Consider the following 15,604-nt stretch of genomic DNA (forward strand, 5'->3'; position numbering starts at 1 on the left):
CATTTCATTCTTCTTCATGGCTGCATAAAATTCCATTGTGTATAGATGCCACATTTTCTTGATCCATTCGTCAGTGGTGGGGTGTCTTGGCTGTTTCCATAACTTGGCTATTGTGAATAGTGCCACAATAAACATGAGTGTGCAGGTGCCTCTGGAGTAACCTGTGTCACAGTCTTTTGGGTATATCCCCAAGAGTGGTATTGCTGGATCAAATGGTAGATCAATGTCTAGCTTTTTAAGTAGCCTCCAAATTTTTTTCCAGAGTGGTTGTACTAGTTTACATTCCCACCAACAGTGTAAGAGGGTTCCTTTTTCCCCCACATCCTCGCCAACACATGTTGGTGGTGGTGTTGCTAATGATGGCTATTCTAACAGGGGTGAGGTGGAATCTTAGTGTGGTTTTAATTTGCATTTCCTTTATTGCTAGAGATGGTGAGCATTTTTTCATGTGTTTTTTGGCCATTTGAATTTCTTCTTTTGAGAAAGTTCTGTTTAGTTCACTTGCCCATTTCTTGGTTCATTAGTTTTGGGAGAATTTAGTTTTTTAAGTTCCCTATATATTCTGGTTATCAGTCCTTTGTCTGATGTATAGCTGGCAAATATTTTCTCCCACTCTGTGGGTGTTCTCTTCAGTTTAGAGACCATTTCTTTTGATGAACAGCTTTTTAGTTTTATGAAGTCCCATTTATCTATGCTATCTCTTAGTTGCTGTGCTGCTGGGCTCCGTTGAGAAAGTTCTTACCTATACCTACTAACTCCAGGGTATTTCCTACTCTTTCCTGTATCAACTTTAGAGTTTGTGGTCTGATATTAAGAGCCTTGATCCATTTTGAGTTAATATTGGTATAGGGTGATGTACATGTATCTAGTTTCAGTTTTTTGCAGACTGCTAACCAGTTTTCCCAGCAGTTTTTGTTGAAGTGGCTGCTTTTTCTACGTTGTATATTTTTAGCTCCTTTGTCAAAGACAAGTTGGTTATAGTTGTTTGGCTTCATATCTGGGTCCTCTATTCTGTTCCACTGGTCTTCATGTCTGTTTTTGTGCCAGTACCATGCTGTTTTTATTGTTATTGCTTTGTAATATAGTTTGAAGTCAGTTATTGTGATACCTCCAGCGTTGTTCTTTTGACTGAGTATTGCCTTGGCTATTCGTGGCCTCTTGTGTCTCCATATAAATTTAACGGTAGATTTTTCAATGTCTTTAATGAATGTCATTGGAATTTTAATGGGAATTGCATTAAACATGTAGATTACTTTTGGGAGCATAGACATTTTTACTATGCTGATTCTACCAATCCATGAGCATGGGAGATCTAACACTTTCTATTGTCTTCCCCAATCTCTTTCTTCAGAAGTTTATAGTTTTCCTTGTAGAGGTCATTCACATCCTTTGTTAGGTTGATACCTAGGTATTTGATTTTTTTGAGGCTATTGTAATTGGAATTGTTTTCATATATGTTTTCTCAGTTTGTTCATTATTAGTATATAGAAATACTAATGATTTTTCTATGTTGATTTTATATCCTGCTACCTTGCTATAGCTATTGATGGTGTCTAGGAGCTTTTGAGTAGAGATTTTTGGGTCTTTAAGGTATAGGATCATGTCATCTGCAAATAGGGATATTTTGACAGTTTTTTTACCTATTTGTATTCCTTTTATTCCTTCTTCTTGCCTAATTGCTCTGGCTAGAAATTCCAGTACTATGTTGAATAGGAGTGGAGATAGTAGGCATCCTTGTCTGGTTCCTGATTTTAGAGGGAACGGTTTCAGTTTTTCTCCGTGAAGTATAATGCTGGCTGTAGGTTTGTCATATATAGCTTTTATAGTGTTGAGGTACTATCCTTCTATTCCTAGTTTTCTTAGAGCTTTTATCATGAAATGGTGTTGGATCTTATCAAAGGCTTTTTCTGCATCTATTGAGATTATCATGTGGGTTTTGTCTTTGCTTCTGTTAATGTGGTTTATTACGTTTATTGATTTTCGTATGTTGAACCACCCCTGCATCCCTGGGATGAAGCCTACTTGGTCGTGGTGAATGATCTTTTTGATGTGTTGTTGAATTCGGTTTGCCATTATTTTATTGAGGATTTTTGCATCAATGTTCATTAAGGAGATTGGCCTATAGTTCTCCTTTTTGGAGGTGTCTTTGCCTGGTTTCATAAAATGTGTTAGGCAGTTTTCCTTCCCTTTCTATTTCGTGGAACAATTTAAGGAGGGTTGGTATCAGTTCTTCTTTAAAGGTCTGATAGAATTCAGCAGAGAATCCATCAGGTCCTGGACTTTTCTTTTTGGGGAGACTCTTGATTGCTGCTTCAATTTCATTTTGTGTTATAGATTATTCAGGTGATTAATATCCTCTTGGTTCAGTTTTGGATGATCATATGTATCTAGAAATCTGTCCATTTCTTTAAGATTTTCAAATTTATTTGAATATAGGTTCTCAAAGTAGTCTCTGATGATTTCCCGGACTTTCATGGTGTTTGTTGTTATCTCCCCTTTTGCATTCTTGATTCTACTAATTTGGGTTCTTTTTCTCCTCATTTTAGTCAGGTTTTCCAGGGGTCTATCGATCTTGTTTATTTTTTCAAAGAACCAACTTTTTGTTTTATTGATTCTTTGTATGTTTTTTTTGGTTTCTATTTCATTGATTTCAGCTCTTATTTTTATTATTTCTCTCCTTCTATTTGTTTTGGGATTTTCTTGTTCTTGTTTTTCTAGGAGCTTGAGATGTATCATTAGGTCATTGATTTGGGATCTTTCAGTCTTTTTAATATATGCACTCATGGTTATAAACTTTCCTCTCAGGACTGCCTTTGCTGTGTCCCATAGGTTCTGGTAGGTTGTGTTTTCATTTTCATTGACTTCCAGGAACTTTTTAATTTCCTCTTTTATTTCATCAATGGCCCATTGTTCATTAAGCAATGAGCTATTCAGTTTCCAGCTTTTTGCATGTTTTTTGTCTTTACTTTTGTTGTTGAGTTCTAGTTTTATTACATTGTGATCAGATAGAATGCATGGTATGAGTTCTATTTTCTTATATTTGCTGAGACTTGCTTTGTGCCCTAGGATATGATCTATTTTGGAGAAGGTTCCATGGGCTGCTGAGAAGAATGTATATTGTGTAGAAGTTGGATGGAATGTTGTGTAGATATCAAGTAGGTCCATTTGATCTATGATATATTTTAGATCTAGGATTTCTTTATTGATTTTTTTGTTTGGATGACCTATCTATTAATGATAATGGGGTGTTAAAGTCACCCATAGCCACTGTGTTGGAGTTAATATATGGTTTTACGTCTTTCAGGGTATGTTTGATGAAATTGGGTGTGTTGACATTGGGTACATATAGGTTAATAATTGTTATTTCCTTTTGGTCTATTTCCCCTTTTATTAGTATGTAATGTCCTTCTTTATATCATTTGATCAATGTAGGTTTAAAGTCTACTTTGTCAAAGATAAGTATTGCTACTCCTGCCTGTTTTCAGGGGCCATTGGCTTGGTAAATCTTCTTCCAGCCTTTCATCCTAAGCCTATGCTTATTTCTGTCAGTGAGATGGGTCTCCTGTAAGCAACAAATTGTTGGATCTTCCTTTTTAATCCATTTCGTCAAGCGGTGCCTTTTGATGGGTGAATTAAGTCTGTTAACATTAAGTGTTAGTACTGATAGGTATCTGCTGATTCCTGTCATTTAGTTATCTTAGTTTTTTAAGATTTGATTGTGTGTACCTAAGTTGAGGTTACTCTCTACTTTCTTGCTTTCTCTTTTCCTGTAGTTTGGTGCTGCCTGCCCTTTCATGGTTATGTTGGGTTTCACTTTCTGTGTGCAGAATCCCTTGAAGAATCTTTTGTAGTGGTGGCTTTGTGGTCACATATTGTTTTAGCTTCTGCTTATCATGGAAGACTTTTATTGCTCCATCTATTTTGAATGATAGTTTTGCTGGGTAGATTATCCTGGGGTTGAAGTTATTTTCATTCAGTGCCCAGAAGATCTCACCCCACACTCTTCTTGCTTTTAATGTTTCTGTTGACAAGTCTGCTGTGATTTTGATGGGTTTACCTTTGTATGTTATTTGTTTTTTCTCTCTTACAGCCTTCAATATTCTTTCCTTAGTTTCTATGCTTGTTTTAATGATGATATGCCATGGGGGTAGTTCTATTTTGATCTGGTCTGTTTGGTGTTCTGGAGGCCTCTTGCATCTGTATGGGAATAGATTTCTGTAGATTTGGGAATTTTCTGTTATTATTTTGTTGAATATATTACGTATTCCCTTCGCTTGCACCTCTTCTCCTTCTTCGATGCCCATGATTCTCAAGTTTGGTCTTTTGATGGAGTCAGTGAGTTCTTGCATTTTCTTTTCACAGGTCTTGAGTTGTTTAATTAATAGTTCTTCGGTTTTTCCTTTAATTACCATTTCATCTTCAAGTTCTGAGATTCTGTCTTCTGTTTGTTCTATTCTGCTGGATTGGCCTTACATTTTGTTTTGCAATTCTTTTTCGTTCTTTTTTCTGAGGTTTTCCATATCCTGAGTCCCTTCCTCTTTACTGTTGTCTATTTTTGTCCTGAGTTCATTTATCTCTTTATTAATTGTGTTCTTTGTTTCACTTTGGTTTTATACAGTGCTTCTATGGTTTCTTTTATTTCTTCTTGTGCTTTTTCAAATTCTCTATTTTTGTTGTCTTGGAATTTCTTGAGTGTCTCTTGTACATGTTGGTTGACCATATCCAATATCATCTCTATAAAATTCTCATTGATTACCTGTAGTATTTCCTCTTTTAGATTGTTCTTGTGGGCTTCATTGCGTTCTTTGGCATAGTTTATCTTCGTTTTGTTGGAGTCTGGATCTGAGTATCTGTTTTCTTCATTCCCCTCTGGTTCCTGCACTAATTTTTTGCTGTGGGGAAACTGGTTTCCCTGTTTTTTCTGTCTTCCCATCATTGCCCTTGGTGTTGTTATTGTCCCTGTACTGTGTGCAATTAAGTATTTTCTAGCTTGTAATAATAACACTGGTGATATTTAGAATGGAAGGGTGAGAGGAGATGGAAAGCAAAAAAGTTGAAGAAAAAGGGAAAAACAAATAAACAAGTAGAAAAAAACAAAACAAACAAACAACAAAAAAGTTTCAAAGATATGAACAGGGACAGATAGTGTACTAATCAACAGTAAGCTGAACAGGCATTAGAGAAATAGAGAGGATTGAAAATAAAAAAAATCAAATTAATAAAAATAAAAATAAATAAATAAATATATATATACATATATATATATATATAATATATATATATATATCCAAGTTCAAATGCAATAAAGTTTCAGTCTTAATAATTTTGGTGTTCATCCCTCTGCCTCCAGTCCTGGTGATGGTGTCTCAGAAATCATTCTATTGTTGTCTCATCAAAGAGGAACAAAAACTAAAAAAAAAAAAAAAAAAAAGCACAAAACAAAAAAAAAAAACCCACCCAGTGTCCCAAGTTCAAATGCAATACAGTTTCAGTAAGTTTTTCAGCATGCAGGTGTAGTTTGGTTATTGAATCATCAAAGGGAGAGAGAAAAAAAAAGGTCTGGAGACAGTTCTGTGAATGGTATCTGCGGCTGTGGCTCACCTGCCCACTACTGTCAGCCTGCTGTTGCTGGAGGCTTTATTTATGCAGATCTCAGGGGTGAGCTTAACACTCACCTGGCCCCCACAGGCTTTGTTTACTCAGAGTTCTCCTGTGCACAAGCTGCTGCTACAAGTGTTCCCCTTTCCAAGCACACTGGGGGAGGTGACACTGCACCCACTTTCTCAGGCCTGCATGTTTATTTACAGTTCACATGGGAAGTGGATCTTCTCCCCTCTCCTGTGGAGTTTTCCTCCCACCGCTGCTTTTACAAGCTTTCCCACTCCTGGTTGCTGGGCATGTGCCACCACTCCCACCTTCTTCAGCTGGCTTGTGAGGGATTTCCCCTCCCTCCCTCTTCAGCGCTCAGGGCACCCCACCCTCTTTGCTACATGTCTTTTTTGTTGTTATTGCTTATTATTCAGTTTCTCTTTTTTCCCCTGGGTGGGGGTTGGTCTGTTCAGGGGGCTATGCTGATCTGACCCAGGATTGTCTGTGGGAGTACCACATACCACTTAGCTCACCTTGTAGTCTGTGTCTTCCCAAGCCGTCTGGGCACTGGCATCTGGCGGCAGTGCAGGAGCCCTCCTAGTTTCTCCATTTAGCATGAAGTGGAGATGCTATGCACAGGCTGGAGGTGTGGAGAAGTCAAAGTTTTGCCTCTTCTGGGTGGTTTTTCCTGTAAGGTGTATCTCCAGCGTCTCTCCAAGATTTTACTTTAGGAGGCACACTTTCTGCTTCCTCCCTCTAGCTACCATCTTGGAATTTTCTTCTATCCCTTTCTATTTTATGGAAAAATTTGAGGACCATGGTGTTAGTTCTTCTGTCTGGTAGAATTCTGCAGTGAATCCATCTGGTCCTGGGCTCTTCTTTGTTGGGAGACTCCATTACTGTTTCAATCTCATTACTTGTTCAGTGATTTATAGCCTCTTGGTACAATTTTGAGAGGCCATATGTGTCTAGAAATTTATCCACTTCTTCCAGATTTTTCAAGTTTATTAGAATATAAGTTTTCAGAATATTTCCCATTGATCCTCTTAATTTCATTGGATTTGTTATGATATACCCCTTTTCATTTCTAATTTTATAATTTTGGCCTTCTCTCTCCTTCTGGTTAGTTTTGAAAAGAGTCTACCAATCTTGTTTATCTCCTAAAAGAATCAACTTTTGTTTCATTGATTCTTTGTATTTCCTTAGTCTCTGTTCCATTAATTGCTTCTCTAATCTTTATTTCTTTCTGTCTACTAATTTGGGGTTTGGTTTGTTCTTATTTTTCTAGGAACTTCAGGTTCATCATTAGGTTATTGATTTAAGATCCTAGGTTGTTGTTGTTGTTGTTGTTTTTTAATGCATGCTCTCATAGCCATAAACTTATCTCTTAGCACTGCCTTTGTTGTATCGCAAAAGTTCTAGTAAGTTGTGTTTGCCTTTTCATTAGATTACAGGAATTTTTTAATTTTTCCCCTTACTCTTCTATGACCCACTAGCCATTCAGTAGTGTAGTGTTCAGTCTCCATGTGTTTGAGTAGTTGCTGTATTTCCTTTTTTAAGTGTAGTTTAGTTTTCAAATCACCTATTCTTGTTTTGGGTTTTTTGGGTTTTTTTTTTTTTTTTTTTTTTTTTTGGTGGAACTGGGGTTTGAATAAATCACCTACTCTTGAAGGTTATTATTATTTCACAATTCTAGCAGTCCTGGACGTGGTAAATATATCTCTAGTTACACAGAGAGGTATTACTATGTAGTCAAGGCCCAGTGTTTTCACTGATTTTTCCTTAGAAATAGCTGAGTCTCTGGGAATGTCTTTCTTGACCACTTCCATTTAGAAAGCTTCCACAAGCAGCAAAAAGCTTCTGCTCTGATATTACCAAGTTCTCTATTTTCTTTTTCTGTTGATTTCTAGTTTTACTCCACTGTCATCTGACAAAATGCAGGAGATTAATTCAATTCTCTTGTATTTGTTCCAACTTGCTTTATGTTCTCAAATACGCTCTATTTCAGAAAAGGTATCATTGGTTGCTCAGAAGAATGTACATTGTGCATCTGTTGGATGAATTATCTGTAGATGTCTGTTAAGTCCATTTGATCTATAGTGTCATTTAATTCTGAAGTTTCTCTGTTGATTCTTTTTGTCTGGATGATCTCTCTATTGATGAGAATAAGGTATTGAAGTCACCCACTACTATCATGTTGGAGCCTATCTGTGCTTTTATGTCCAGTACTGTTCATTTTATGAAACTTAGTGCACCAAAGTTTGGTGCAGATATATTAACAATTGTTATATCCTCCTGATGCATTGTTCCTTTTATGAATATGAAGTGGCCTTCTGTGTCTGTTCTGACCAATTTTGGTTTGAAACCTGTTTTGTCATATATGAATATACCACTATTCATGCCTGCTTTCAGGGTCCATTTGCTTGAAAATTCTTTTTCTGTCCTCATCCTAAGCAAATGCTTGCCTTTGTCAGTGAGATACATTTCTTGAATGCAACAAATGGTTGATCAGGTCTTGATTTTTAACCCAATCCACCAGTCTATGCCTTTTGATTGGAGAATTGAGGCCATTAGCATTTGTGTTGTTATTGAAATATATGTAGTATTTCCTGTCACTTTGTTTTTATGATGTGTGCTTCTTTCCTAACCCTCATTTAGTAATAATCTACTCACCTCATGGGATTTATTCTTTCCAGTATCTTCCTGGTTGTGTTTATCATCCTCTTCTGTGTGTAGGATTCCTTTAAGTATCTTCTGCATTTTATGAGCATGATTTAGTGTTCATGAATTCCTTTAGTTTTCATTTATTGTGAAAGGTATTTTATGTCTCCTTCAATCATGAAGAATAATTTTTCTAGATCCTGTAATCTAGGTTAACAGTTATTTTCTTTCACTGCAACACTAAGTTGCACCTCCAGACCAAGATAGATGTTTTTAAACATTTTCATGCCATGAAATATGTAATTCCATGTCCTCCTTGCTTTTAGAGTTTCTGTTGTTAAATCTGCTGTTATTTTGATGAGTTTACCTTTATTGATTTATTTTTTGTTGGTACCAGGGATTCAACTCAGGGCCTCATGCTTGCTAGGTAGACACTCTATCACTTAAGCCACTCTGCCACCTCCATGGTTTTGTCTTTGTATATGACTTTTTTCTCTCTTGAAGCTTTCAATATTCTTTCTTTGTATATCTGTCATTTTAGCTATACAATATCTGGCAATGTTTCTTTTCTGATCTTGTCTGTTTGGTGTTCTGAAATCCTCCTATACCCAGATAACTCTCTCTTTCTCAAGACTGGGGAAGTTTTCTGCTATTATTTTATTGACTATGTTACCTATTCCTTTAGTTTCATCTCTTCTCATTCTTCACCCATGATTTGTAGGCTTGGTCTTTTAATGGTGTCCCAGAGGTCTTGCATGTTCCATTTATGCCTTCTTAGTATTTTGTCCTTTGTCTTTGATTGTTCTAATTCCTCTACTTTATCTTCAATCCTGATATTCTGTTTTCAACTTGTCCCATTACATTAGCAAGACTTTCAACTGAGTTTTTTACTTGGGTTACTGAGCTTTTCATTCCAGGATTTCAATTTGATTTTTTCATAATTTTTATCTTTATTGAATTCCTCTTTCATATCCTTCATTGTCTTCCTTATTTCATTCACCTGTTTATTTGCATTCTCTTTTAGGTCATTCAGCTGTTTATCTTCAGATTATCAAAGTGTTTATACATGTCCTCTTTAATTTTGATGATCATCCTTATCATTGTTCTTTGATCATTCTTATCATTTTTGAGATTACATTCACTTCAGTATCATTCAAGTCCTTTATTGCAGAATTGTTGACTTTTGGAAGATACATGTTGCATTGTTTATTCATATTACTTGTGTTTCTATGTTGGAATTTACACATCTGAGACCAAGTTTTTGGTTGTAGGTCTTAATCTCCTGTGTCCTTTCAGTTGATGTATTCACAATGTTTAGGCAAGGCTTGGTAGTGATCAGATATGGTGTATTTTCTTGTCACTGAACTGGAGATCTGGCTCAGTAGTCAAACTTTGATGACAGTGGTCAAGACTGGGTCTGATCCCCTCCTCCACTCATGGAGAGAAGGATTAGAATCTGCTATTCTCTAGACTGGTATCTGCTGTGCTGTGCTCTGAGTTTGCTCGCTTTCTCCCCAGTCATGATGCTTAAATCTGTGCTAAGATGCCTTAGATACAGCTGTGACTGATGGTAGGGATTTGCTGGTCAGGACTGTATCTTTTGTCTTGTGGGGGTGTCTTTGATGCAGCTGGTGTAGTCACATCAGTTTCCACTTCAGGGACAGCCTGAGTGGACCAGAAATCTCTGTTAACTGCAGCTTCCCTCATTAGACTGTCTCCCTACCACCACTGGAGTCTGTGCTTAGTCCACACCATATTGTCCATGGATCTGGGCCCACTGGTACCTGTTAGCAAGCTAATGGATGCTGGTGGAATCAAATCAACTATGTGGCCAACCCTGGCTTTCATAGCAATTCTACAGGGAGTTGAATGTGGGAATAGCTGCTCAATATAATGTATCTGTGAGAAGAGGTGCTGGGTGATGGCACTCATTTTACCTTGTTGCTCATGAAACTCAATGCTGCCAACATTATTACAAAATAGTTATATTAATTTAGTCTCCTACCAACAATGTGAACAACTTCCACTTATTCCCCCTTCTTGCTAACATTTAAGATTGTTTTTAAATGTAAGCCACTGTAGTGATTATATAATGGCATTTCTTCAAAGATTTCATTTCCATGAATAAATAGAATTGAGCACATTTTAATATGTTCATTGGTCATTTTTATGTTCTTTTCTGGTAAATTGTCTCTTCGAGTCTTTTTTATCAAGCTTTTATTAGATTTGCTTTTATTCTTGATTTCTGTGAATTTTTAATGCATTATGGACTATGAGTTCTTGGTTAGGAATAGGATGTGAAAATATCTCCAATCAGTGACTTATCATTTTATTTCTTCATATCTCATGTAGAGATCATGTTTTTTGAACAAAAAACATTAATTTTTTGACAGTATTGGGGTTTGAACTCAGAGCCTCATGCCTGCTAGGCAGGTGCTCTACCATTTGAGCCATTCTATCAGTCCTTAAATATTAATTTTTAAAAGTTCAATTATCTATCTTTTCTTTTATGATTAGTACTTCTTTCTTCTTATAGCCTGTTTAAGAATTTTTTCCTATCCCCAAATTATATGAAGATATTCTCTATTATCTTCCATCACACTAGTTGTTTTAGATTTCACCTATAGTTATATATAAAATCTTTAATTTTGTATATAAGGTTTTGTTTTTCCACTTATAGCTGCTCTGGTCGAATATCTTACATTCAATATCAATACTTTAGATATTCAAAGTCCTTCTTAAGTTTTTTTTCCTTTTGGTAAGTTCTTTAATACATCCATAAATGATGTGCTACCCCACCATTTTTTTAAACACCATGGTTGTTAGTGTAATCAAGAACACCTCAAGTGCTTCCCTCCACAGACACTCCACTGCATTCTCCTACCATTGATATCTGAATAATTTTGAAGCCCTTTTTGCTATGACTTGCTGGTATCCCAATATCTACCAGGCACTGGAGGCCATCTGTCCATTTGTTAAATATGCAAGAAATTTGATTTCAGAATCCCACCTCTATATTCTATTTCCTAGGAACACTGCTAGTAAAAATACTGTATCTGGAAGAAAATATAGTGTCACTCATGTTTTTCACTTGAAGAACCTTTATAAGGTGTGAGAAGGGGGTGGAAAGGGTAAAAGGAATCAACAATAAAATGTTTTTGTTTAAAGGGGTAAGATGATAGATAGATAGACAGATAGATAGATAGATAGACAGATAGACAGATAATAGATAGACTAAACCCTATCAAAGCTGGAATGGAAAAGGGTCCACATTATAAGAGGTATGAACTAGGAGGCCCACAGCCATGGCCAGAACTATATCACTACACTAAAGCAGTAAAAAGTACCTTGTCAAGGCTGCAGGTATAGCTCAGTGGTACAGTACTTGTCTAGCATGTACAAAGGCCTGGGTTTGATCCCCAGGAACTTCAAAAACAAAATAAATATAGCCAGAAGCTGTTGTCTCATGCCTGTAATCCTAGCTAATTGGGAGTCTGAGATTGGGAGGATCAAGTTTCAAAGCCAGCTTGGACAAATAGTTCTCAAGATTCCATCTCCAAAATAACCAGGCAAAATGTACTATCAAGAAGTGTGGTTCAAGTGGTAGAGTACCTGCTTTGTGAGCCTGAAACTCCAAGTTCAAATCCCAGTCCCACCAAACAGACAAGGAAAAAAAAAAAAAAACCTACCTTGTCTCTCTCTGCTCTTCCCTTCTTATGTCCTGTCAGTGCCTTAATTTCCCAAACCTAATTACAAGTCATCTGAGGAAGAGACTACAGTCCTACATTCCCCCTCAAGAGCACACCCAAGGTGACTGAAAAGCCTCCCACTAGCCCAGAAACTGGGGACATGGGACTTTAGGGACATTCTAGATCTAAACTGTAGCATAGATCAACTTAAAGGATCAAAAATCACAAAGTGTGGTGGCACACACCTGTAATTCCAGCACTCAGGAAGCTGAAGCAGGAAGATTTGGAGTCTAAGGCTAGCTTGAGCTATATAGCAAGACCTTAAAAAGAAAGAAAAGAAAAAGAACAAAATTCACACCACCCTTGGATTCTTCTGCTGCAAAAACAAATACCAAATATTCTCTTAGAGGACTTTCAGAGAAAAATAGTAATACCTAAGTATTCAGAACTAACCCATTATTTATATAGAAAGCCAATAGAAGAATGTTATAAACACTACATTTCACCAAATCTCAGATTCCATTGATTGTAAGATACAGTTTGTTCTGTTAACACAAAGAAAGAAAATCCCTTCCAATTAAGTTTTAATATAATGTTTTCACAATGATCTTAAGCATGAATTGCTCTGATGTTTCTTCCTGTGGCTGTAGCTGCATTACTTGGTATGAGATAAGACCATTATATGGCATATATTTCAGTAGTAAGACATAATGTAATTTTCATCTACTTGTGGGTTTCTGCCTTTCTTAGGTCCTATAACATACTTGGTGAGTGTTCTATAAGAAAATAAGCAATTATACTAATTCCTTCAGTGATATTGGCCTTATTGATAAATATTTATCAATTGATAAATATTGATAAAGATAAACATATATCTTATTGCTTTGTTTCCTTCTCTTGCAACATCCACAATAACTTTGTTCCAATGTCAAATTATAATGTAAGATTTTGAAAGCATTTTAAACAGCAATAAAGACCAACATGTTATGTACCAGTAATTCAGGAAACTCAAAGTGATGACAGTGTAACTAGCTGAAACAAAGTACAGTCTCTCCTCAATACCTGTGAGTTCTGCATTCATAGATTCAATCAACCAAGGCTCAGAAACAAATTGTATCTGTACTGAGCAAGTAGACTTTTTCTTGTTAAGATTCCCTAAACAATATTGTATAACAACAATTTATGTAGTATTTCCATTGTGTTTAAGTATTATAGGTCATCTAGAAATGATTTAAGTATACAAGAGAATGTTCATGGCTATATGTAATACTATGTCATTTTTTTTTAAAGAACTTGAACATCCTTAGGTTTTGTTATCTGTAAGAGTTCCTGAAATCAATACCTGTGAATACCAATGGACCACTGTACTTTCAAGTGAAGCAATTGATCTCTATAACATGAATGCCCCCTAGTGGACAATTATCATAAGACACATTAATTATAAGATAATTTCCAAGATGTTAAATTTCAAACAATATGTACTTATCAATACAATATGACAAATTGAATCTTATCATTATGTCAGCAAAGGGGTGGGGGAAAGAAGGAGATATGACCCAAACATTGTATGCACATATGAATAAAGAAAAGAAAAAGAAAAAAAATAAAATCAACATAAATCATATTAAAAAAAGAAAACACAAAATATTTAAAAAAAAAGCTCACCAGTAAATAAGAAAAACTTTACTACATATGTTTCTAAAGAAACAATAATGAATATTACTGATACCAAATATGAAATTGTAAATGACAGTCTTTCAGAACCTTATGATCAAGGAATCAAGAATTAGAAAGATTAAGAATGGAACAAAAAGTTAAATCCAAAAAGCCAAGTTTTGCAATCACTAAAAGGTGATCCAAAATACTATTTCCTTATCTGAATATACATCAGCATAAATTTTGTTGAATTCCTTTATTGTGATCATCAATAGATTTTTTTAATGTATTTATGTTTTTAGCTTTCTAATATTTTATTTTAAAATTTAAATATAAAAATGTATCATTATGCACCTAAAAAGCAAAAGGAAACAAAAATAGCCCATCAGAACAGACATGAAATAGAGGTAAAGTGCTTACCTGGAGACAACAGAAAAAGGATGGGCATAAGAATGAAGAAACAAAGCAGAAAATTTACAAAGCATAAAATAGGATAACCCCAAGTAGTTTTTGCCACAATTATTACATGTTTACTTATCCAGTACTCACCCAGTGCCTCTTCCATACTCAGCACACTTCTAGACACTAGGAATGCTGTTAAGTCATGAATACATCAAGATCAAGGCGAGAATACAGGGAACATTGCACGCAGGAAAATTAAGATGGAATATATAGAACATTGATAAGGGTGGAGTTCAGGGGCAGAGTGTTTGTCCAGCATAAGTAAGGCTCTGGATTCAACCTCCAGCCAGGAGAAAGGAGAAAAAAAAGAAAGAGGAAGAGGAGGAATTTATAATACCATAGGTAAAATATAAATTTCCTAGGGGCAACCCCTTGACCATAAGACCACTAAGATCAACTGAAATCAGTTATCCACTTGAGTCAAGCTCAGGAATTTTATTGTAGGGCAGGGGGCGGATTGCTCAAGTGGTAGAGCACCTACTTACCAAATAAGAGGCCCTGAATTCAAACTCCAGTGCCACCAAAAAGAATTTCATTGTGCCATTGAAGGATTATGAACTTGATCATATTTGTGTTTTAGAAAGATAATATAGTGGCTGTAATGGAAAATGTGAAGTTTTAGGCAGAGTGACGAGTTTGGCATCGAGATGCTGAGAATCTAGATTAGAAAAGTGGCCACAGGTGAGGAGAGAAAACAGCTATTTATGAACGGGGCAGTGGGAGTTGGTGAACTGTCAGACGTGAAATAGGAGGAAGCAGGAATGTCAAGAATTATACATAGAACAACTGGATGAGAAACGATACAGCAAACATTGCCCCCAGGACACAGGAGCCGGAGGACGTTTACTTCCAGCTAAGTACAACTTTGCTGCTGAGAATGACTAAAACAGTTAAATAAATTATTTTTAAATGAAAACCTGAAAAGATAATAGGCCCAAAACCTAAGGGAAAACAGGAACTCGGAGAGGCAAAGTTCTTTAGGGAGTTTACAAGTTTCTGCAGACTCAGGCTCTGCATCTGGTGAACTAATGAATGTTATAGCTCACAGTCCACTCAAGATGATGAGGACAATGGTTGGCACACCTCAGCATGATCCAGAACTCCAAAGAGCTCCACTCATGGTAAGGATGAACCAGAAGTAAACCTGCATACACATTTACATAAATCCCCAAAGAATACATTAAGGTTGTCTTTTTTTTTTTGTGGTACTGGAGTTTGAACTCAGGGCCTACACCTTGAGCCACTCCACCAGACCTTTTCAGTGATGAGTTTTTTGAGATAAGTTCTTGTGAACTATTTTCCCAGGCTGGCTTTGAACCTCCTGATCTCTGCCTCCTGAATACCTAAGATTACAGGTATGAGCCACTAGTGCCTAGCTAAAGTTGTCTTATTACACAAGAAAGGGGGAAAAAAAAGAAAAAGCAAACTGATATGTGAGAGGCTGTGGCCATTGTGAGGCCTCAGCAAGACTTGCAGCCCTGCTTTGCACAGTCCAGGTAGTCCAGCTAACCTAAGCAGAGATCTGGCTTCTGTTAGTAGCCCAGGCA

General features: G+C 36.3%; 1 protein-coding gene across 1 annotated transcript in view; it reads left to right on the forward strand.

Moving 5' to 3' along the window:
• Positions 1 to 15,604, forward strand: part of Catsperb (cation channel sperm associated auxiliary subunit beta) — a 134,280-nt gene that overhangs the window by 61,733 nt on the left and 56,943 nt on the right. The window lies entirely within an intron of this gene.

This window comes from Castor canadensis, chromosome 3 (assembly GCF_047511655.1).
Source record: "Castor canadensis chromosome 3, mCasCan1.hap1v2, whole genome shotgun sequence".
NCBI lineage: Eukaryota > Metazoa > Chordata > Mammalia > Rodentia > Castoridae > Castor > Castor canadensis.